General features: G+C 36.0%; 1 pseudogene; it reads left to right on the top strand.

The window, feature by feature from the left end:
- The window catches only part of LOC129903707 (scopoletin 8-hydroxylase-like), a 72331-nt pseudogene that overhangs the window by 8673 nt on the left and 39224 nt on the right, over positions 1-24434 (top strand).

Here is a 24434-nt window from a genome sequence, read left to right as displayed (position 1 = left end):
GATTGTTTTGTGCTATCATTTTTAAGATGATTTTTGTACATGTAAAATACACTTTTAATATAGTTTTTTGTTCATGTAAAATATATCTTCTTCTTTTTTTATAATGCAATACATAGCTACGTTAATGTTAAAGCATTTTAGTAGTGTTATCAAACTAAAACCTGCATTATGAATTAAACTTGAATAAAAAATGAATTAAACTTGAATGAAAAATAAATTACATACATATTAAAGTTGAATTAGAATAAAATTAGATACGAATGAAAAGTGTGGCTAATGAAAAAGCCTTCAGTGATCTATAGAAACACAAAAATGAATTACATACACACTAAAGTTGAATTAGAAGAGAATTAGACATGAATAAAAAGTATAGCTAATGAAAAAGCCTTCAGTGATGTGTTTCAGTAGTGTTATCAAACTGAAACCTACGTTATGAATTAAACTTGAATGAAAAATAAATTACATACATATTAAAGTTGAATTAGAATAGAATTAGACAAGAATAAAAAGTGTAGCTAATGAAAAGCCTTCAGTGATCTATAGAAACACAAAAATGAATTACATACACACTAAAATTGAATTAGAAGAGAATTAGACAAGAATGGAAAATGTAGCTATTAAAAAAGCCTCCAGTAATCTATAGAACACAAAAATAAATTAGACTTGAACTAAAAATGAATTACATACACACTAAAATTGAGTTAGAAGATAATTAGACACGAATGAAAATTGTAGCTAATGAAAAAGCCTTCAGTGATCTATAAACCAAAAAATATGAATTAAAATCGAACTAAAAAATGAATTCTTGTAGCAAACTAATGACCTAAAACAAACAGAGTTTATTCTTTATTTCAAGTGTCATTCTTTATTCTTAATTCAAAGGCCTAACATTCTTGTAAGTCTTCCTATTGTGACCTTGTTGTCCACAACTGCTGCATGTTATTTTTAATTTTTTGAATCCATCTTCTCTCAATTGCGTGTGTCTTTTATATTTTGTCCTCCCAGGAGGTCTCTTTCAAAGGAGTGGAAGTACAACCTCTTCAAGAACGTGTGTTGGTATATTCCAGGTGCTTTCATCTGGGAGAGAATTCAAGTGAAACTGGTATGTCCACAATAAATTCCCTCTTGTGTAGTAATCAGAGCAATATTTTTCATAATCAGCGTGTTTTGTTGTTAAAACAACCAAAGCATGTGGATATGGCAACTCATCCTATTGAAATCTCTCACATGTGCATGTACGTTATTGAAGACATATCGTGAATCATGTAATGCCATCAAGTACTGTATACACATATTCATTTGTCTCCCTAACCTATTAAAAATAAAAAGAAATATAAGCAAGAGAGATGTTACATGTGAATCAAAAGAAAAAATATTAGCAAAAATAAATTTACAGATACCATACTCTTAATTTCTCCGATGCAGTTTTGTTACGTTGTAGAATTTTTTCATACTTTTTCCTAAGGTAAAATCCTGAAAATATTGCCTTTGACTTGTTGTTGTTATTCTATTTTTGAACAAGTTGTCTCATGAATTCTAGAAGGTGTAAGACTATAAGAACTTTGGCATGTCTTGTTCTTAGGGCTGGGCGTTCGGTATTCGGTTCGGTATTTTCAAAATTTAGATTCGATAATTCGGTAATCGGTAATTTAAAGTATATACCAAATACCGAACTTTCAAACTTCGGTTTGGTAATTCAGTAATCGGTAAATAAAAATTCGGTTCGGTACAGTATTCGGTAATACCAAAATTTCTGCATCTTATAAGATAAACACAAATGCAAGTATTTTTTTTACAAGATAAGTAACCACAAACCATCTTAAAATAAAATCTAAAACTAAAAGGCAACAACAGGCAACAGCAACAAAGTGCTTCAGCTGCAACACACAACAACTAACAACATAAGCTGCAACACTACACCCAGCAGCAGCACATTACACACACCACCACCACCTCCTGCAGCAGCTCCCTACAACAGCCACCAAAACAAGCAAAAACCTGCAACAACAACACCTGCAGGCTGCACTGCAGTAGCAATAAGCCAATAATTGGCAGGAGAAACACAACAACAGCACCTGCAACAGCATACAACATGCAACAATAGCAACAAAATGCTTCAGCTGCAACACACAACAACAACTAACAACATAAGCTGCAACACTACACCCAGCAGCAGCACACTACACACAACACCACCACCTCCTGCAGTAGCTCCCTACAACAGCCACCAAAATAAGTAACAATCAGCAATAACAACACCTGCAGGCTGCACTGCAGCAGCAATAAGCCAATAATTGGCAGGAGCAACACAACAACAGCACCTGCAACAACATACAACATGCAATAACAACAACAAAATGCTTCAGCTGCAACACACAACAACAATAAACAACATAAGTTGCAACACTACCTGCAGCAGCAGCACACTACACACAACACCACCACCACCTGAAGCAGCTCCAAAATCAGAAGTCAGAAACAGTAGCAGCAGAGGAAATAGAGTCCAAAATCTGCTTTTACTGTTTTTCAGCTTAAACAATGCAAGTCAATATCATCCATAGCTAAAAAGAATTTAAAATGTGTCAACAATTAAACAAAGTAAAAAAATATAAAAATAAAATATCGAAACTAAAAAACACACCAAGTTCAAGTTTCATAAGATCATTAAAATCTTCTTCAACATTTATGGGATAAGGCTCATTTCGACGCCAATCTTGAAGACAAATAACAGCTTGCACCAATTTCGGAGTCAAAGAACTCCTAAATGAATCAAGAATACGGCCCCCGGTGCTAAAGGCACATTTCGATGCCACACTAGAAATTGGAATTGCCAACACATCACGAGCCATCTCGAAAAGAATTTTATACCTAGGAGAATGAACTTTCCACCACGACAAGATATCAAAATTGTCGTCATCATCAGTCGGCTCTAGTTCTTCACTAAGATACCTTTCCAACTCCGACTTACTACCCAAACCTGTACCATCTAGTTTGTTCCTCTTCATTTGGATCCTATTTCTTACTTTTGTTGATTTTGTGCTAGTGTTAGAGATAGATGAATCTGATGTCTGACCCGATAAATCAGAGAGAGTAGCTGGGCGTCGAGATACATTAGATAATTTTGCTACATACTCTTCAAACATAGATTTCATGTAAGTCACCATTTCATCTTTTATTTCACTCCCCTTTTCATCTCCAAACATATCCTCAAGTGCGTCGCCAACATACTCAAGTTTGTTATGAGGATCTAAGATAGAGGCAATAAAAAGCACTTTATTCATTTTTTCCGGAGCACCCCAATACTTGACAAACTTTTGTTTCATTTTTTCTCCCATTTTTGACAAAGAAGGATCATTGTCTTCCATACACTCTCTTAAATGATTGTGAAGCTCAACTATATCTTCAAAGTGACCAGCAGAAGTGACGTAGAGTGAACCTGAAACCTTTTCAGTTAGATCATAAAATCTTTTAAGAAATATTACCATATTTCTCACCTTTTGCCAATCATCACTTTCAAGTACACCTGCAACACTTCCATCTTCACAAACATGATTAGCAAGATAAGTTGACAATCCACCATCTTCGAGATCAAAGTAATCAAATGCACTCTCAAAATGTTGTGTGGCATCCAACATCAAGTAGGTCAAATTCCACCGGGTTGAAATATCTAAACATAATGACTTCTTACTGTCTATATTTTTTAGTTCACAACATTCCTCAAATTTTCTAATCCATATGGGAGATTGTCTAACATATTTCACCATTTGCCTAACACGTTTGATCGATGAACCAACTTCTTTCATGCCATCTTGCACAATAAGATTCAAAATGTGAGTCATACATCTCACGTGAAGATGGTTACCACATTTCATGTTAGATTCCCAATTAACCATTTGTTTGTGTAACTCTTTCACCATGACATCATTAGAAGAAGCATTATCTACAGTTATAGTGATTATTTTCTCCAATTTCCAATCAAGGAAACACTTACTAATACAACGGGCCATTTTGTCACCCTTATGACTAGTAACAACCTGAAAGTTTAAAATTCGTTTATGCAAAAGCCAATCACTATCAATAAAGTGTACTGTTAAACACATATAATTTATTCTTTGAATAGAAGTCCATGTGTCTGTGGTTAGACAAACTCTCGGTGATGTTTCTTTCAAATACTTCATAAACTTTTGTCTCTCTTCACCAAAAACTTGATAACAATCCCTAGTCACTGTTCTACGGGAGGGAACTCAAAATAAAGGTTGGGTTTTTTTCATAAAATTCTTAAAACCTTCCTTTTCAACAAAACGAAAAGGAAGTTCATCAAGGATTAACATCTCAACTAAAGCCCTCCGAGATGCCTCTTGATCAAAAGTCCAAATTGCCCCATCACGCATTTCACCTTCTAAGGGAAAGTTTAAATTTGATTATTTGTACTTGGAATTGAAATTGTTAACCTTATTTGGATTTTTAGGACAAGTTTTCAAATGTTTATTCAGTCCACTTGTTCCATTTTTAGTTGAATCAGCTAAGAGAACTTTACCACAATACTTGCACTTAGCTTTATTAATTCCATCTTCTATGAGTTTCTCATAATGCGGCCAAGCAGCAGATCTTGATTCTATAGCTTTTCTCTTCACCGTCACTGCATGTTGTTGAACTTCTATTGTTGAATCAAGAGACTCGGTAAGAGCCAAAGGTGCGCTTCCAATGACATTGGTCGTTCGACTTGTTTCATCTTCCATCTAAACATTGAAGAGATTACAAATGTTATAAGACATAAATTAACAATCATTTTCATTTGAAAGAAAGGAAGCAAGAAACAAAGCAACAAAGAAGGATACTTTGATCAGGTAATGTAGATTCAATCTCATTCTTCCTATCATAGCACAATACATACACTGGAAAATGCAGTATTCAATACATTAAAGTTACAAACTGAAAAATAGAGAACCAAGAATGCTGCTATATGATTTTTCCATTAACTTATAATTACATCACTTAGCTTCTTTTCCTTGTGAACACAGAACAGGAAAAATGTAGAAATAAAACTCTTTTAAAAGTCAAGTTTCTAACAATAAATGCTATCAGAAGTCAGAACACAGTCCAAAATTTCCCTATACTTAAACAATCTATCAAGTAACTACAAGTCTAGAACCACATACTTTTTCTCACTTCATCTATGCCCAAAAGCAAAAAGCCCGTGATTTTTAAGTTCTAACTGAATTAAAAGTTCAAATTTAACAAATTAAACTGCTTAGAAATGTTGAAATTGCACAGAAAAATGAATCAACAAATTAATTACCAACGAGAACCAAACTGAGTTTAGCGCAATTGTAAACTTGCGGAAAAGCCGAAAAGATCAAAACTTTAGATTTTTTTCATTTTCTTCATACAAAGAGCAATGTTCAACAGATATACAAATAACGCTGGTGGAAGAAAACTTGCCTGAGCTTCAAAAAAATTCAGCTCGTCTAAATCAGCTTAATGCCCCGAACCTGCTGATCTGTCCCTCCAAAGTTCAGGCTCGTGATATCCAGATAGACTCGTACAACTGTTTCGCCTTCAGAACCTCTTCCCGATAAACTCTAAAGCCACTAATTTCTTATACCAATTTTGTTGAAGAAGATTCAGCCATAACCAAAAAAGCTTTTGCTTTCCTGTGAAGCTACTTTTTCTTTTTTTTTTTTACTTTCCCGTGAGACGATGACTGTCAACTGATGAGTGATGACTGATGACGAGTTGACGACGAGAACTGAGAAGTGAGAAACTGAGAAGAAGTGAAGAAGAACTGAAGAAGTGAAGAACTGAAGAAGAAGAAGAAGTGAAGAACGAGAGAATTGAGAAGAAGAGAAAGTGAGAAACAGAAAGAAAGAATAAAATTTAACCCTAGCCTAAATGGATTTTTGTTGTAATGTTGTTAGACTGGGCTGTTGGGTTATTGGGTTAGGGATTTAGGCTGCCCTAAAATAATTCCTAAAGGGCTTAGGCCCAACAGACATATAATAGACTATTAATAGTGGACTAGTCATATTAATTACGGTATTCGGTATTTACCGAAATACCGAACGGGAAAAAAATAAATACCGTAACCGAAACCGAATACCGAAATTGTGGACTTTTGGTACCGACTACCGAACCTAATTACCGAATACCGAAATACCGAAATAGCCAGTTCGGTTTGGTAATTCGGTTTTTTGTATTTTATGCCCATCTCTACTTGTTCTTGAATTGACTGATTCTGCAATGTTTGATGTTATTATCCAAGTCCTATTTACCTGAGCATGAACACGCGACCATTTGTTATATCCAACGTTCATCAAGAAGTCTTTAATCCTGTTGTTTATCTTCTCAACAATTGCCATATGTTGATTAAACTCTATCGTGGTGTATGTTTTTGCCATAGAGTAGAACAATTCTGTTACCTTTTTCTGACTTTTTCTTAAGTTTTTCATTATGTTTTGCAACAAGTGCCATATACACGTGAAATGAGGTATTTCTTCATAGACAGTTGAAGTTGCCTTAATAATGCTTGCATCCCTATCCAAAATGATAGACATCTCTAATCTTTGACCAAATGCCTCTCTGAATTGTTCAAAAAACCACCTCCAAGATGCATCATTCTCTGAATCAACAATGGCATAGGCAAGAGGCAATATACTCCCTGCATCAGGTATAATGTTTAATACATTTTTAATATATTTTTAAGATATTTTTATTTCATATATAATACACTTTTAATACATTGTGCAAACTCTTAATACAAATTAGAATTTCATTTATAGAAGCATTAGTATTGTATTCGAAAAGTCTCACCTGCTGCATCTAAGGTATTAGCTGTTAGAATTATACCTTTGTATGCTCCTTTTAGAAAATTTCCATCAACAACTACAATTGGTCTACAATACTCCCATCCTTTTATCGATATAAACAGAGCTACAAATGCATATAGGAAATGGTCATCCTCTGATTTATGAAATCTTATATAAAAACCAGGGTAAGTTGCCTCTAGTATGTGAAAGTAACTTGGCAACTTTCCATATGATTGAGCTGGATCACCTAAACTAATTCAAGAGATTTTTCTTTAGCTCTCCAAGCTTGCATATATGTGAGCCGCACACCATATTCCTGTAACATGTCATTTTGTATATCTCTTGGTGTGTAGTTGGCATCTCGATCAATACATTTGGCAACTCCCAAGAACTGTCTTTGTTGCTTGTCTTTCTGATAATGAATTATGCAGCAACAAACACGTGTGTTCTCTTTCAAAATATCTAATAGCGAACATTTGAGATTCATTCACGCTTGAAGCGCATAAATTCCAACTAAAGTTTTCTCCGAGGCATTGTGTTGAATAGCTGTTGAAAAAAAATTATTAATAGACAATCAATAGTATAAACTAACTTGAATTTGAGTCTTACCATGTTGAACTTGATCTCAATGTCTTGAATTCGAAGTGTTTAAGAATGGAATGACTTTTTAGTGCACTGGTAAGGACATATTTATTTTTGTAAACTTGATCTTTCTCAAAAAAAGATTGATTGGGGTTAATAATGATGTCTGGTTGTATTTCTTCTTGCTCATCAACTTCTTCACATGATCCAAAACCAATTAACTCTAGCGCATCATCGATACCACTAAATGCATTAGAAAAGTATGAATTGTGTGTAATCCTCATGTCTTCTGAAGTTCTGAACATAATAATGGAATTAAGGTGGAATCACTCTCTAAGTTGACCTATTCAATTGTTGTGACACATAAAGGGTATTTTGACATATCTCTATGTTCCTTTTTGGTTTCAATATACACTTTTACTCCCATATCGTTATGAATTCAAATTGTAGGAGACCTTTCATCAATCTTATATCTGATTTCAACTTTACTTGTTGATGTGTCTATTGATAATTGAGCAGCAATTACAGAAACGAGGCTAGCAAATATTGAATCGGTATTTATCAACACACCATCTGCCAAGTAATTAATATACTTGTTTCTACAATCCCATCAGCCATTGGATTAAAGTAGCACAGCCAGATTAGCTATGTTTTTCTCCTGCATATTTTTTTGTTGAATTAGAAGAGAATTAGAGAATTAGACACGAATGAACCATGTAGCTAATTAAACCAGCCTTCAATGATCTGTAGGCCATAAAAATAATTAAACTTGAACAATAAATGTATTACACACACATTAAACTTGAATTAGAAGAGAATTAGATATGAATAAAACCTATACTAATAAAACCAACCTTCAGTGATCTGTAGGCTACATAAATGAATTAAACTTGAACAACAAAGGTATTACACACACATTAAACTTGAATTAGAAGAGAATTAGATACGAATGAAACATGTAGCTAACAAAACCAACCTTCGGTGATCTGTAGGACACAAAAATGAATTAAACTTGAACAACAAACGTATTACATACATATTAAACTTGAATTAGAAGAGAATTAGACATGAATGGAATTTGTATCTAATGAAACCAACCTTCAGTGATCTGTAGGCCAAAAAAATGAATTAAACTTGAACAAAAATTGTATTACACACACATTAAACAAGTAAACAAGTAATTGTGATAAACGTAGAAACAAAAATAAACTTTCATATTGAATCACAACTTAATACAAATTGTGTATCGCTAATGAATTAGGTATGAAATCTAATTCAAACCTTCAGATAAGTAAACAATCAAGCATTCAAACATTTAAGTAGTCACAGATCTCTACTCAGAAATCACAATTCCTCAACTGATTCAAATCTGCATTTACCTAAATTTGTCCATTCTTCTGCAATAACATACGCATTAATCATTATACAACACAAAACATTCATTCACACATTACAAATAAACTATAAACATAGGAGATCAAAGTTAAATAGATGAACATATGGCGAATCTGAGAAGAGGACATGATTTGCCGACAGAAGAATCGCCGATTAACAACAGTTTGAACAAGTAATCGCTACAACCAAAGAAATGAAAATCAGTAATAAAAATGAAAAATTATGGAGAAAATTTCACATGAATATTGTTGAATATTGTACTATTCGTTGCTCATGTTTGCTTCTTCCTCTTTTTGGCTATGGAGAACAAAAAAATTTCTTTTAAGAAGTGATATTCCACCGAATATACATCATTTAATTCCAAATTTGGAGAACAAATGTTATAGAAAGTCGTGGTTCCCTTTTATCTCTCTTTCTACAACTTTAACAGCAGCTGATCAGTTTGCACCAACGATCTCTCTATTTTCCGACTCAAAATCCGGTGAATTTGAAGCTATGAAGCTAAGTATTTCCCTAATTTTAGAGAAAATTATGGGTGAGAAGATTGGAGAGAATATTGGTGTAAACAATTTATAGAGAAACAGAGGAAGAGAAAATAGCGGGTGAGAGTTTTAGAAGAATAAAGACCGTAATTAATTTAATTTAAATAATTTTCTATATATGGTTAAATTAATTATGTTGCTCTATGTGGTAAATATTTTTTAAATATTGTACATTCAGGTGATTTACCCATGAAAAAATTTGTTTATCTAAAAGAAGTGAGCCCAAGTCCTTTGGTAAAATATGGGACTAGCTTTGTACCTGAAAAGGAAATGGCTTTGGAATGGAAAGATTATGTCAGTATGATGTATACTAATGATGATGAAGCACATGCACAACGGCCTCCTCAATGCAAGTAGGAATCCTTCTTCACTTCCTCTTTGATCACTTACTATCCTATATTTTATGGTATAATTTATTTCTACAATAATAGTGCAAATAAATTAAATTCTATCAAATAGAGTATGCATATCGGCATGTACATGTCAATTCCTCAACTTTATCGGTATACTTTTTTTTGGATTTTACCTTACTGTAGAAGGTAATAATATGTTATTACTTTTATTTTTTATGAACGATTATTTACAATTATCTTTTAAGTGACTTAGGGTATGTTTCGTATAAAGGGGAAAAATCTCATATTTGGTTGGTCATGTTCTCTAGAAAAATAAGTTATTTAAAACTCGGGAATATGACTTTCCTTGTGGGAATAGGAAAACAAGCATCATAAGTGGTGTTCCACGTTAATTATCTCCTCCTCACCCCCAATCACCCCATTCCAATAGTATTTTCTATAATATGTATAAATAATTTTGGGACAATATTTTTTGCTAGTTATCAAACATAGGAATTAAGTAGAAAACTCATTTTAATTTTTTTTTCACATGTTAGGGATGTGGCTCTTGAATACTTGAAGTCATCAACAAAAATGGTGAGGGTACTATTGGAGATATTATTTGATAATATTGAAGTAAAACTAGATGAAGCAAAATTTTAATCACTAACAGGGCTCAAAATGGTAAGGATGAACTTTTACCCAAGTTGTCCTAATCTAGAGCTAACAATAGGCATCGGACTCCATTCGGTCATGGGAACCCTAACTGTTTTACTACAAGATGGAATTGGTGGTCTATATGTTAAAATGGAAAAAGGTGTGAAAGATGAGTGTGTTACACCCCATATTCTCGAGCTCGGAATGACTCTTAAGTTCCTTAGACATTATTATGTGAGCTGGATAAGCTACGACACTATCAAACGACTCTAAAGAAAGGAGAATGTGATACCCCATAGTAGAGAAGGTTAGAAATAGAGTCATAAGAATCCGGAAGTAATTGGAGGCCAAGTAATGAGTCGTAGGACTCAATTTACCTACGTAAGCTCCTAACTTAGAAGTGTTAGATACCTAAGCTACTTGAGGATATGCCAAGCTTATGTAGTATGGATTACATAGGCTCTTAAAATAAGACAAGATTACGAACCCACGAGGAAGAGAAAAAGAAGACACGTGGCAGCCAATGAGGGAGTGACACATGGAAGCACCTCAAGCAATAAGGTAACCCAACTTCTTGGGTTTAGGTAGGTGACCCACCTACTTGGGGGAGGTGGCATCCACTGCCATGTGGCAGCCTCTCCTTCAATGCATGGATACGGTGGCCCAATAGGGGCTGGACATGTGTCCCCTTTAGGGAATGACATGTTTCACCCCCTACGACCACATATATGTATGTATATATAACATATAATTCAGCTTTCATTCATTAAATCTACAGAAAATAAAAAAAGAAGAACAAACCCTAAAGTGGAGAGAAAAACATGACGGCTTGGAGCAAAAAAATAGGTAAGTCCCGATTTCGTTCCGTAAATAAATTATCCAGAGTATAACACGATGATATGGAGGTATTATAAGTATAAAATAATGGTTTGATGCAGCCAAAACGGACAGCAAACAGTCCGCAACTTTCAGCACGCTAAAGAGGTTTCTGAGGTGCAATTTTGGCTAGTTTTGGCCAATTTCGGGTAAGGTAAGGTTTCTCCTTTAAATTTGGAATTTATGGGGTTTTTATGGAGTGTATTATTTACTTTTTATACTGCTGGAAGTATAAAAAAATCATGGTGATGCTCAGCAAAAGAAACAATCTAAATTGAAGTCGTCGTAGTTAAATTGTAGTCGAAGTGAGGCGTTGTGTGTTTGGAGGCGGGGGATGGTTGTGTTGTGTGTGTTTCAGGGAATAAATGTATTCTAAAAGATTTGGGGGATCTTATGGTTTCAGCCACACGACCCTTCACTTCGTACGGTTAAAGGTTTTGCAAATTGGAAACTAGAAACCTTATTTTGGCATCGTAGTTTCGAGCGAGTCGTTTGGAGTTTATGTTGTGTAATGTTTCCATGTTGTACATATATATGATCTGCAGGTTATGTTTTTGGTTGGATTTAGGTATTAAAGACGTAATTGGGGATTCGGATAGGGCACATTATAGGGGAGATGCTGCCCGATTTTCATTAACTCTTTAACTAGTTAAGGAACTAGTTGAGAAGGCGAGCGACATGATGAGTTCTATAAATACTCGTATGTAACCTAAGGTGATGAAAAGCCTAAGGTTGTTGATACTTGTATTGCTTCCATTTTAAATAGGTTTGGTGGACGACGACGTGGACGTGATTAAGGGATGTCCGGAAGAGGTATGTAAAGCTTATTCCTTCTCTTGGCATGTCTTTGGCATAAGTATGTAAAGCTATTCTTATTTATTTTGGCATGTCTTAGATATAAGTTATGAATGGTTTGTATATGGAACTTGGGGATAATTCCATTCGTAAAGCTCCGAGTACAGTCCATAATTCTTATCCACTTTGTAATGGTAGAACTCCTGTAATAGTTGAGTTATTGCCTTTTTAAGGCTTCTATAAGATAAAAGGCAATATATGTAGAGCCTATTGACTCATGTTCACTTCTAAATTCTAAGGTTCTTAAGGTAGCTGAGCTATCACCCTCGAGCCTTCTATACAGGAAATAGTAACCGGATGCATGGGAAGCATGAACTATAACTCCTATTCATTTCTTAATATCAAAGTTCTTGAAGTAGTTGAACTGCTACACTCGAGTCCCTATATGATGAATACTAATTAAATGTATGAGCTCTCATGCCTAAGAACTCTATAATGACAAGTGTCTCTAATTGCAGAAGCCGTTTGGTATTACCTTTATAAAAGTCTAGGACTCTTGAGACTCCATCGATATGGCCCCTAATGGCATTTAGAGGATACTTGAGATGATGATCATTTTGATCCTCAAATGATAGTCCATGAGGATTGTTATACCGAGTCTCAGATGATGAGCTAAATGCTTATAGTTCCTCGTTACTCTACTCGTGCAGGTTGTTAATACATCACTCACTGCGTCCCGTGAAGAGCTGGGCAGGACAAACTCACCGCATCCCATGAAGGGCTGGGCATGATAAATTCACGGCATCCCATGAAGAGCCAGGCATAATAAATAATAAAATGCTGATTCACCACATCCCATAAAGGGCCGAGAATGATATATGATGAAATGATTATTCACCGCATCCCATGAAGGGCGGGGCATGATACATGATGAAATGACAACTTCACTGAGTCCCTCACTGAAGGGGCGGATACAGTCTATAGGCATGTATGTGGAAATATAGTGACACACTTGTAGAACCAAGTCCCACATCGGGCCAGGTATGGTATGTAAGGAAGATATATACGCCCTCATGTCATAGGATGCAGGTAGAGAAATTTGTTAACTGTTATATTTGTTTCCTACATCCCTACTTTAGTTGTTAGCTCGGTTATGTGTTGTTATCTTTATATACTCAGTACATATATCATACTAACCCCCCATTCTCCGGGAGGATGCATTTTATGCCTGCAGGTACAAATGTTCATTTTGGAGATTCACCAGCTTAGGGTTTCCACTCAGCGAGATTAGAAGCGCTCCACTGTTCCAGAGCCTAACTTTTGATACTAGCCATATAATATGTATATATTTATTTGTCCAGGGGTACGGTGGGGGCCCTGTCCTGCCATATGTTGATGTTACTATTCTTAGAGGTCTATAGACATATATATATGTGGGTTGTTTATAAGTTTGTTTCGAATGTGCCTATACGGCATGTTATAAATGTTTTTATGTTATGGCAGCCTCGTCGGATTGTGTGCCCTTTCATGATATGATACGAATGAAAGAGGCTACATGTACATGAAAAGTTTTAAGCTATTGAGGTTTTTTTTTATAGTATCACATCACGCATGGTTCAACTTAAGTGTAGCTGATAAATATGCATAAGAGGGTCTAGGTCGGACCCCTGTTGTGGCCTATGGGGTTGGGTCATGATAGAAATGGTATCAGAGAAGTTCGTCCTTAGAATGTCTACAGACCGTGTCTAGTAGAGTCTTTTTTATCAGTGTGTTATGCACCACATCTATAGACAGGAGGCTACAGGTCATTGAGGATGTTACCTTTCTTTCATATCTAAGATTGTGCAATAGAGCCGAGTCATAGGGAATGAAATTCCTCATACTAACTTGTGATTTCAGTAGAAGGACAATATCAATAGAAGAAAGAAACTAATGATACTGGAAGTTACAAAGCACGCAGGTAAGCCAAGGCATGAAAGACAAATGTCAGGTAAGGTATTGAAATGCGATTGACATATAAAGTTGAAGAGTGAAAGGAAAGGTAAACAGGAAAGTGTAATAGGTGCAGTTCGAGTAGACATACGTGGTAAGTCCCTTTCCATACTGTTAATTGTGGGCGCCCTGTATGGATGCGATATAAGATGATATGACTATATGTATGTGTGCCTTGTAAGATACTGTTGGCATTTTCTGCTTGCAGGTGTTGAGAGAGTAAGAAATACAGAGGAAACTCTGCTCAAATTTTCTTAGAAATAAGAAGAGAATGAGATACAGGGCTGTAGTATGTCTTGAAAGGTTGTGCTCATAACAATGATGAGATTTGAATAAACGAGTATGGATGACCTCAAGAAATGAGTTAATTACTGAATTAAGAGCAATAAAAACTAGGAGGTCGATACTGGTATAGTAGAACGAAGGTCAAAAGGACCTATAAGCCAAATAAGATGACTTAGAGAAGACTGATAGATCGAGATAAAATGATATAGTAAGGCATCGCCTGAATTGATACATTGGGATAAACTATGACGAGTTATAGTTGAGAGAAGTAATGATATGATTACAAAAAGAGTACAAGGGAAAAAGGATTATGATGGAAGTGAAGTGTTAATAAGATAGCTTGTGAAATATTAAAGATAAGACTAACTAAGAAGGGTAAGTAGCCCATAGTAAGAATCGTGAAGAAGGTCAAGCGGTGTTATACTATGGGACTGATTGCGAACAGGGTACCAGGGGAATATAATAAAAACCATTATGAGAATAAGAAAAGCTTAGTAAGGAAATAACTAAAAGGTATGATGTGGTCCATGTGAATGGAATGTAAAGATAGGTGTGAAACAGAAAAGCAAGCTATGGAAAAAATAAGGAAGATTTATCAAATTCTATAAGGAAAGTTTCGAATAAAGGTTATGTGATGACGAAAAGGATAGCTAGTGCAAGGAAATAAAGGGTAATATGGAATTCCTAGTGCACAACCAAAAATGGATATGAGCTAGAGGAATAATAGAGAAGTTCTAATAGAGGCACTCAAGATAGATGTGATTAATTAAGTATGAGTATCAAATAAAAAGGGAAATAGACAGTTACGAACTGAAGGTATAGTACGATGAAAAGGTGATAAGACAAGGCCACTACTATAATGAAGCTGATATGGTTTTACGCAGGATTAGAAGTGAGCCTTAAGCACATGACAAAGAGGAAAGTTCAGGAGGCATAAAGAAGTATTATGTATACGTGACTCCACCTTGATGATTAGTGAGATCCTACAAGAAGAGAAAATGTCAATTTGTAGAACAACTGTTGCATTACAAGGTTATTAGAAGAATGAGTGGTATCCACTGGAATAAGGATAGTATAATGACGGAGCTTGAAACACGAATCATCAAAGTATAAGTACTCCCAAATGGAGAATTTGAACCAATTATGAGCATGAGCTAATTATTGATTGGGATGAATGGAATATGGCTTTAAATGCACTACTACATTATAGATATTTACTCGAGTATCAACCATTAGATGAGATTTTATACGATATATTGCGAATACTAAAGCACCCTATGGTTGTGCTAGGGTTTCCTATAAAGGCAACCTAACGTATGGGTGACCCACTGGGAAGTGAAAAAATGGAATGAAACAAGTATAACAAAAACAGATTATGAAGGCATGTTAGTACAATGACACATATACAATAGAGTAAGTCAAAGTAGAAAAGATTATGACTAAATTGGAATGCACCTCGTGCAAATGGCACAAAAATAATTGTGCAGTCTATGAGCATTAGCATACTAAGAGTAAGAGCAAGTGATTACTCGATAAAAAGAAATATAATGTGATTGCCATATTTAGAATCTATTAAAGAAAAGTGTGAGATGGTTCGAGGCAGAACTATTAAGATATAATCGGTATTAAGGACATAAGCCATAGCGGAGCCCTGACCTCGACTGACGAAGGTAAGCCACTAGTATAGCGACGCTAAAGTATTTTCTGAATTGCTCTAAGTACCTACACACGTTTGTGTAAGAATTACACTATAATGTATGGTAATAAAATGGGAAAGAATATCTGAGTAAAAGCATAGGATAGCATACCTAAAGTGTTACAAGTTGGATTAAGAGGAGTTGTATAATAGCTTAAACGAAGTGGAGCATCAGAGGCTTGATAGCCTATTACGGGGGATGGGAATCCTGACTTTGAAATGGAAAGCAATTAATGTAGGTTATAGTGCAGGCTGATCTCGCACTCTACGAAAGTATAAGTTCATATGGGTTTTGATAGATAAACTGACAGAATCCACCCATTATCTTCTAGTTAGGAAGGTATATTCAGCGAAGGGATATGTGAGATGAAATAGGAAGGAAACAATAAGATTTCACGAGGTTCCCACATCTATTATCTCAGACAGGGAAGTTCAATTTACATCTAACCGCTGGAGATCATTTCGGTAGGGATTGGGAACACAGGTGAATCTTAGTACAATATTTCTCCCTTTGATTAATGGATAGGCCCAGAGGGGATCCAGCAAATTATTAATGAAGTAAAGCTTATTCAGGGACAAGCTATCGATTAGCAGCCTAGAGTCGGCAAGAAGGGGATATATTGGTCCCTCTCAGGTCATTCGTAGCATAGATAAAGCTTCCTATGAGTTAGACCTACCGGCCGATTTGAAGCAATACATTCGATTTTCACAAATCAATGCTCCGCGAATATATAGGCGACCCTCCTAAAATATTTTTCGTGGGTGAGGTCTACATGAAAGGAAAGTTATCCTATGAGGGGCAACCTATTGCCATCTTGGATCGGCAGATTAAAAGGTTACAAATTAAGGACGTAGCTTTTGTCAAGGTGCTGTGGCGGAGTAAGAATCGTGAAGAAATGACTTCGATAGCTGAAGAGGACATAAAACACAGGTATCCATACCTATTCCTGATGTCTACAGGTAACCCCTACTCCTGGAACTCCCTACAGTTTGTATAAAGTCTTAAGAGAAGTCTTATTCAACATTCGGGGATGAATGTTCTAAAGGGGGAAAGGATGTTACACCCTACATTCTCGAGCTTGGAATGTCTCTTAATTTCCTTAGACATTATTATGTGAACTGGATAAGCTACGACACTATCAAACGACTCTAAGGAAAGGAGAATATGATACCCCATAGTAGAGAAGGTTGGAAATAGAGTCATAAGAATCCGAAAGAAATTGGAGGCCAAGTCATGAGTCGTAGGACTCGATTTACCTACGTAAGCTCCTAACTTAGAAGTCTTAGATACCTAAGCTACTTGAGGATATGCCAAGCTTACGTAGTATGGATTACATAGGCTCTTAAAATAAGATGAGATTATAAACCCACGAGGAAGAGAAAAATAAGACATGTGGCAGCCAATGAGGGAGTGACATGTGGCATCACCTCAAGCAAGCATGTGACCCACTTTTTTGTGTTCAGGTAGGTGACCCACCTACTTGGGGGAGGTGGCATCCACTGCCATGTGGCAGCCTCTCCTTCAATGCATGGATGCGGTGGCCCAATAGGGGCTGGACACGTGTCCCCCTTAGGGAATAACATGTGTCACCCCCTAATACCACATATATGTATGTATATGTAACATATACTTCAGCTTTCATTCATTAAATCTTCAGCAAACAATAAAAAGAAGAACAAACCCTAAAGTGGAGAGAAAAACGTGACAGCTTGGAGAAAACAAATTAGGTAAGTCCCTATTTCTTTCCATAAATTAATTATCCAGAATGTACCACTATTATATGGAGGTATTATAAGTATAAAATTATGGCTTGGTGCAGCCAAAACGGACAGCAAACGGTCCGCAACTTTCAGCACGCTAAAGAGGTTTCTGAGGCACAATTTTGGCTAGTTTTGGCCAATTTCGGGTAAGGTAAGGTTTGTAATTTAAATTTGGACTTTATGGGGTTTTTATGGAGTATATTATGTACCTTTTATACGGCTGCAAGTATAAAAAAATCGTGGACATGCTCAGCGAAAGAAACAATCTAAATTGAAGTCGTCGTAGTTAAATTGTAGTCGAAGTGAGGCGTTATGTGTTTGGAGGCGGCGTCTGGTTGTGTTGTGTGTGTTGCAGGGACTAAATGTCTTCTAAAATAGTTTGGGGAGCTTATGGTTTCATCCAAATGACCCCCTGCTTTGTATGGTTAAAGGTTTTGCAAATTGAAAACTAGAAACCTTATTTTGGCGTGGTAGTTTCGAGCGAGTCGTTTGGAGTTTATATTGTGTAATTTTTCCATGTTGTACATATATATGAGCTGCTGGTTATGTTTTTTTGTTGGATGTAGGTATTAAGTATCTAATTGGGTATTCGGATAGGGCACATTATAGGGGAGATGCTGCCCGATTTTCGTTAACTCTTTAACTAGTTAAGGAACTAGTTGAGAAGGCGAGTGAGGGGATGAGTTCTATAAATACTCTCGCATAACCTAAGGTGATGAAAATCCTAAGGTTATTGATATTTTTATTGATTCTATGTTAAATAGGATTGGAGGACGACGACGTGGACATGATTAAGAGAAGTCCGGAAGAGGTATGTAAAGCTTATTCCGTCTTGGCATGTTTTTGGCATAAGTATGTAAAGTTATTCTTCTTTATTTTAGCATGTATTAGATATAAGTTATGAATGGTTTGTATAAGGAACTTGAGGATAATTCCATTCGTAAAGCTCCGAGTACAGTCCATAATTCTTATCCACTTCGTAATGTAGAACTTCTGTAATAGTTGAGCTATTGCCTTTTTAAGGCTTCTATAGGATAAAAGGTAATATATATAGAGCCTATTGACTCGTTTTCACTTCTAAATGCTAAGGTTATTAAGGTAGATGAGCTATCACCCTCGAGCCTTCTATACAGGAAATAGTAACTAGATGAATGGGAAGCATGAACTATAACTCCTATTCATTTCTTAATATCAAAGTTCAGAAGTAGTTGAACTGCTACCCTCGAGTCCCTTTGTGATGAATACTAATTAAATGTATGAGATCTCGTGCCTAAGAACTCTATAATGACAAGTGTCTCTAATTGCATAAACCATTTGGTATTACCTTAATAAAAGTCTAGGACTCTTGAGACTCCATCGATATAACCCCTAATGGCATTTAGAGGATCCTTGAGATGATGATCATTTTGATCCTCAAATGATAGTCCATGACGATTGTTATACTGAGTCTCAGATGATGAGCTAATTGCATATGGTTCCTCATTACGCTTCTCGTACAGGCGGTTAATACATCACTCACCGCATCCCATGAAGGGCCGGGTAGGATAAACTCACCGCGTCCCATGAAGGGTCGGGTAGGATAAACTCACCGCGTCCCATAAAGGGTCGGGCATGATAAATTCACCATGTCCCATGAAGGGCCGGGCATGATAAACGATAAAATATTAATTCACCGTATCCCATGAAGGGTTGGGCATGATATATGGTGAAATGATTATTCACCGCATCCCATGAAGGGCCGGGCATGATATATGATAAAATGACAGCTTCACTGAGTCCCTCACTGAAGGGTCGGATACAGTCTATAGGCATACATATGGAAATATAGTGACACACTTGTAGCACCAAGTCCACAGCGGGCCAGGTTTGGTATGTAAGGAAGATATACACGCCCTCATGTCATAGGATGCAGGTAGAGAAATTTGTTAACTGTTATATTTGTTTCCTGCATCCCTACTTCAGTTGTTCGCTCAGTTATGTGTTGCTATGCTTTATATACTCAGTACATATATCGTATTGAACCTCTATTCTCCTGGGGGCTACATTTTATGCCCGCACGTACAGATGTTCATTTTGGAGATCCGCCTACTTAGGGTTTCTACTCAGCGAGATTGGGAGCACTCCACTATTCCGGAGACTAACTTTTGATACTAGCCATATAATATGTATATATTTATTTGTCCAGGAGTACGGCGGGGGCCCTGTCCTGCCATATGTTGCTGTTACTATTCTTAAAGATCTATAGACATATGTATATATGGGTTATTTATACGTTTGTTTTGATTGTGCCTATACGGCATGTTGTAAATATTTTTATGTTATGGTAGCCTCGTCGGCTCGCGTGCCCTTTCATGATATGATACGAATGAAAGAGGCTATATGTACATGAAAAGTTTCAAGCTATTGAGGTTTTTGTGTATAGTATCACATCACACATGGTTCAACTTAAGTGTAGCTAATAGATACGTATAAGGGAGTCCAGGTCGAACTCCAGTCGTGGCCTACGGGGTTGGGTCATGACAGAGTGGATAGAGATTCCTCCCATTCCTGGTGCTTTAGTTATCAATGTTGGAGATACCATGCAAGTAAGAATGGGTTTCACTTTTTTATACTGACAACATAAAGAATTTAATTTTACATTATTATATTTATATATTATATTTGATTTGTAGTAGTATATAATCAATCTTCATATTGTAAATGGGAGAAAATCCCCATTTTTGCTCCCTCTATTTATAGAAAGAGGGCACTCTTATCGTTGTTTCAGTAACTCATAAGGCTTCTCTCAACTCAGGTGCAGGTAGCTTGAACGCCTTACCCTTCATTGAAACACAAGTTGGATACATATCAGCCTATATTCCCACCAATGTGATCCCCATTATTGATTCTTAGGTTACTGATTTCATTTTACAGACAATTACCTACCTATAGTTATCATTTTAGGTAACCATATAGTATTAGAATAAATTTACAGAGTCAAGAGTATGTAAGTTTATACACTAAAAGTTTAAGAAAGTTTTACACTATTAATGTATTTTAACTTGTTGTAGTCAGTAACCTACCTTTCTTATTTAGAATACAAAATCACTTTCATAAATGACTCTTTGTAGTTATATCTTTAAGGTTGCTAGATAGTTTTACATAGTAAGTATATAAGTTACTCTTATGAAATATACAATAGATTTTTACATAATCAAAGGAAATGGAGCCTAATATTTGTAAATATTAAACTTTTGTTTTCCCCTAAAATTTTGTTTTTGGATTTTGGATTTAGATCTTAAGTAATGGGAAATACAAAAGTGCGGAACATAGGATTCGTACAACAAGTTGAGAATCAAGAGTTTTAGTTCCATTGTTTGCTACACCAAAGCCATGTGAGAAGATAGGTCTATTGCCTCAACATGTGGAAAGTGATGGAGTTGCTCACTACAAACAAGTCTTGTTTGGTGATTACATGAAAAACTTTTTTGGAAAAGCTTATGAAGGGAAAAAATCTCTTGATTTTGCTCAAAATGATGATTCTGTTTAAGTTGTATACTTATGGGGTTTCTTCTTCTCTTTTCACTCCCAAAATTTAAAGTTCTTCAAATAACTTAAAGCATGCACAAATAAACAATTGTACTTGTTGTAACCATTTTGAGTTCACTATGTCAGGTTGACTTTTAATGAATTGCATTTTTTCTCCTATTGTAGTCAAGTCTAAAGCACAGCATAAACTCTCTTTAGCCGTTACATACTCTACAGTTCCGCCGAAATAGCCTCACCACCATCGGTACAGCTTTCCAGGTCACCAGATCAGTCATAAAAGATGTATATCTCCAGATGAACAAAACCCATCAACCATCATCTCCTAATTCATCTCATAATTCTTCAAATCTGCAAATTGTAGCAATTTTGAACGAAGACATGAACTGGAAACAAAGAACAATGTTCCTAAAAGAATCTGGTTTGATTAAAGTCAAGGCAACTGTGGGAGATGATTCTCCATCACAAGATCCATATATGGTCAAAGAGATGATTCTCCATCTAAAGATGTATATATGGTCAAAGCATCAGACCAAACCACCATCCAGTTGTTAGAACTCAGCAGACGTTTCTTGTGAGATTTGACAATACATCGCCTGAACACCACCATCAATTTTGAAGGATTTCAAATGATATTCGAGGCATAACCACCACAGGGCTTTGCTCAGTACACCAACATGCACCTATTAATGAAACTTCAGGCAAAAAACATGATCGGAGCAAATTCTAGCGAGGTAATCGAAGAATAGGTGGTTTTTTAAGACCAATAGCAAGGTCAAAAGGGTAATGGAGATGAGCTTGTTGATGCTCAACAACAAATTCCAATTAAAATGAACACACCAAGTTCGAATTAGAAAAATAGAGTTCCCAGTAATTTGAGTCTTAATAAAGGTTCAAAATTTGACAAGTCGCAAGGTCGTTATGATTCAAATGCTGAAGAAAATACTTGTAATAGCCAACCAACTTTAAAGGATGAAATAATTCCTCCTAATGTTTGAATGAGGATCGAGGTTATTGTTCCATTACAGGAGCAAGGAAGCACCACTAAGGACCAGGTCCCTCAAGAACAAAAACACAATGATAGCAATTTGAAAGGATTGAATCATAACCAAGCACCACAGTTGGGAATAACTGAGAAAAATTCAATAGGGAAAAATATGCAAGAAATGCAATATTAGAAAGAATCAGGTAAGCTTACTTGTGTTATTGCAACTTCTGGTACTTCTAAGTTTATGAACACAATGGGGAATCATTCGCAAACCAATGTAAATGATCAACATTGTGCTGCACTAACCTCTCTATTGCAGGATAAGATCCATTTGGAAACTAAAACAATCCTAACCAGAAAGACAATTAGAATCCCCATCCCAAGCACAAAAAACACCTCTAACCCCCCTTCTAAATTCCCTCAGGTTTCCAATAACTTTGGAAAGTAAATTCCCAACAATCAAAACAACAGATCTTTTAACAAAACCACACACCCTAATGTTAACAATAACAAGACCCCTACACCAAATCCTATCTGCAATACCAAAAAGACTTAGTGCTAGAACCAGCTCCATTCACAGTAGTTCAAACTTTTACTACTAGACTAAGAGCTAATCAAGCCAAGAATGAAACTCCAATTAAACTCTCCACTCCTAAAATTACTACAAGGCAAGGCTTACATATTGTGATCTTCAACAAAGAAGACTTTATGGTTAACCTGGCTAAAAGGTGCAGGTTTACACTTGTTGGAAAGTTTAGCAGCACTATGCCCAAGGTGGAACTCAGTAGAAAGAATGTCATCCTCCAAACACAACTATCTGGTGGAGTAAAGATAGAACACTTCAATGCGAGGCATGTATATATTTGTTTAGATAATGAGAGTGATTATATTACTGTATGGACAAAATAGAGGATGCATGTTGAAGGTCAGCTCATGAGGATCCAAACATGGACTCCAACCTTCAAACCTGAAGAAGAGACACTCATAGTTCCCATTTGGGTAACACTACTTGAGCTACTTGGCATTGCTATGATAAAGAGTTTGTAGCAGCTCTTTTATCACGAATTGGAAAGGTCTTATACTTAGATACTGGATCCATATAGAAAATTAGAGGAATTTTGGCTAAAGTTAAGATTCAATTTGATCTAACCAAAGCCAATCCACCCGATGTTTGGATGGGATTTGATGAGGAAGATCTTATAATTGGTAGGTGGCAAGAAATTCAATATGAGGAGGTGCCAGATTATTTCTCCTAATATAAACACCACGGTCACATGGTTCATGTGTGTATAATCAAGAAAAAAGAGGAGGAACAAAGAAAAATAAAGGATTAGGAAACTGAGAATAAGAACAAAAACAAGGGTCATACTAAGAAAAAGAGGTCTGAAAATTCTCAGGGACCTGAATTGGATGCAGATGGATTCATCGCCAATACAATCCACCAACAAGAAGAATCAAAGAAACAACAGTAAAGATACTGATAATATTATTACCTCTAACAATTTTGTTGATCTTGAGGAGACAGAACAACTTACTGACCAAATTGAAAGATAGGAGAAAAACAAGGATAACAACCTTTTAAAAAAGGTGCAAGCAACTGAACACAAGTCTAATGCTAGAGGATAAGGTATTAACTTATCACTCCCAAAATTCCAAAACCCTTATACTGTCTGCAATAATACATGTATCAAGAAAAGATCAATGAAAAACAAAAAAGAAGGGAACTCGGGTATTAACTTAATTCTCCCATAATCCCATGTCCCTGTTGATAACTCTTATGTTGGGCTAAATAATTATGAAGATAAAGGAGTAAAGGATGGTGGGGTTAAGGACAAACCAACTAACTTGCAACAAGGGTCTTCCAAGGAGGGAGGGATACCTATTGAACCTAAAAAGACCTTAGAGATCCTACAACCAATTCACAGATCATGCCAAGTGTTCTCATTCAAGTTCAGAATTCTGATCCTAAAAACACTATGGGGTCAGAACTAGTTGATTCTATGGGCACTGATAAAAGACCAGATAAAGGGAACATGCCACACCATAGTTTAGGAGGAGTTCATGAAATGCCTACTAAGAGTCTGATGAAGTAGAATAGTGACATCAACCATAACTATAATATTCAGGGTCATGACAGCTCCAAAAATCCCCAGGCTCAAAATAGTATTCAGGGTGTGAAGGGTGTTTAGGATAATCAGGGTT

This window comes from Solanum dulcamara, chromosome 9 (assembly GCF_947179165.1).
Source record: "Solanum dulcamara chromosome 9, daSolDulc1.2, whole genome shotgun sequence".
Lineage (NCBI taxonomy): Eukaryota > Viridiplantae > Streptophyta > Magnoliopsida > Solanales > Solanaceae > Solanum > Solanum dulcamara.
Note: the sequence above shows the minus strand (reverse complement) of the source record. Positions and strands in the feature narration are given on the sequence as shown.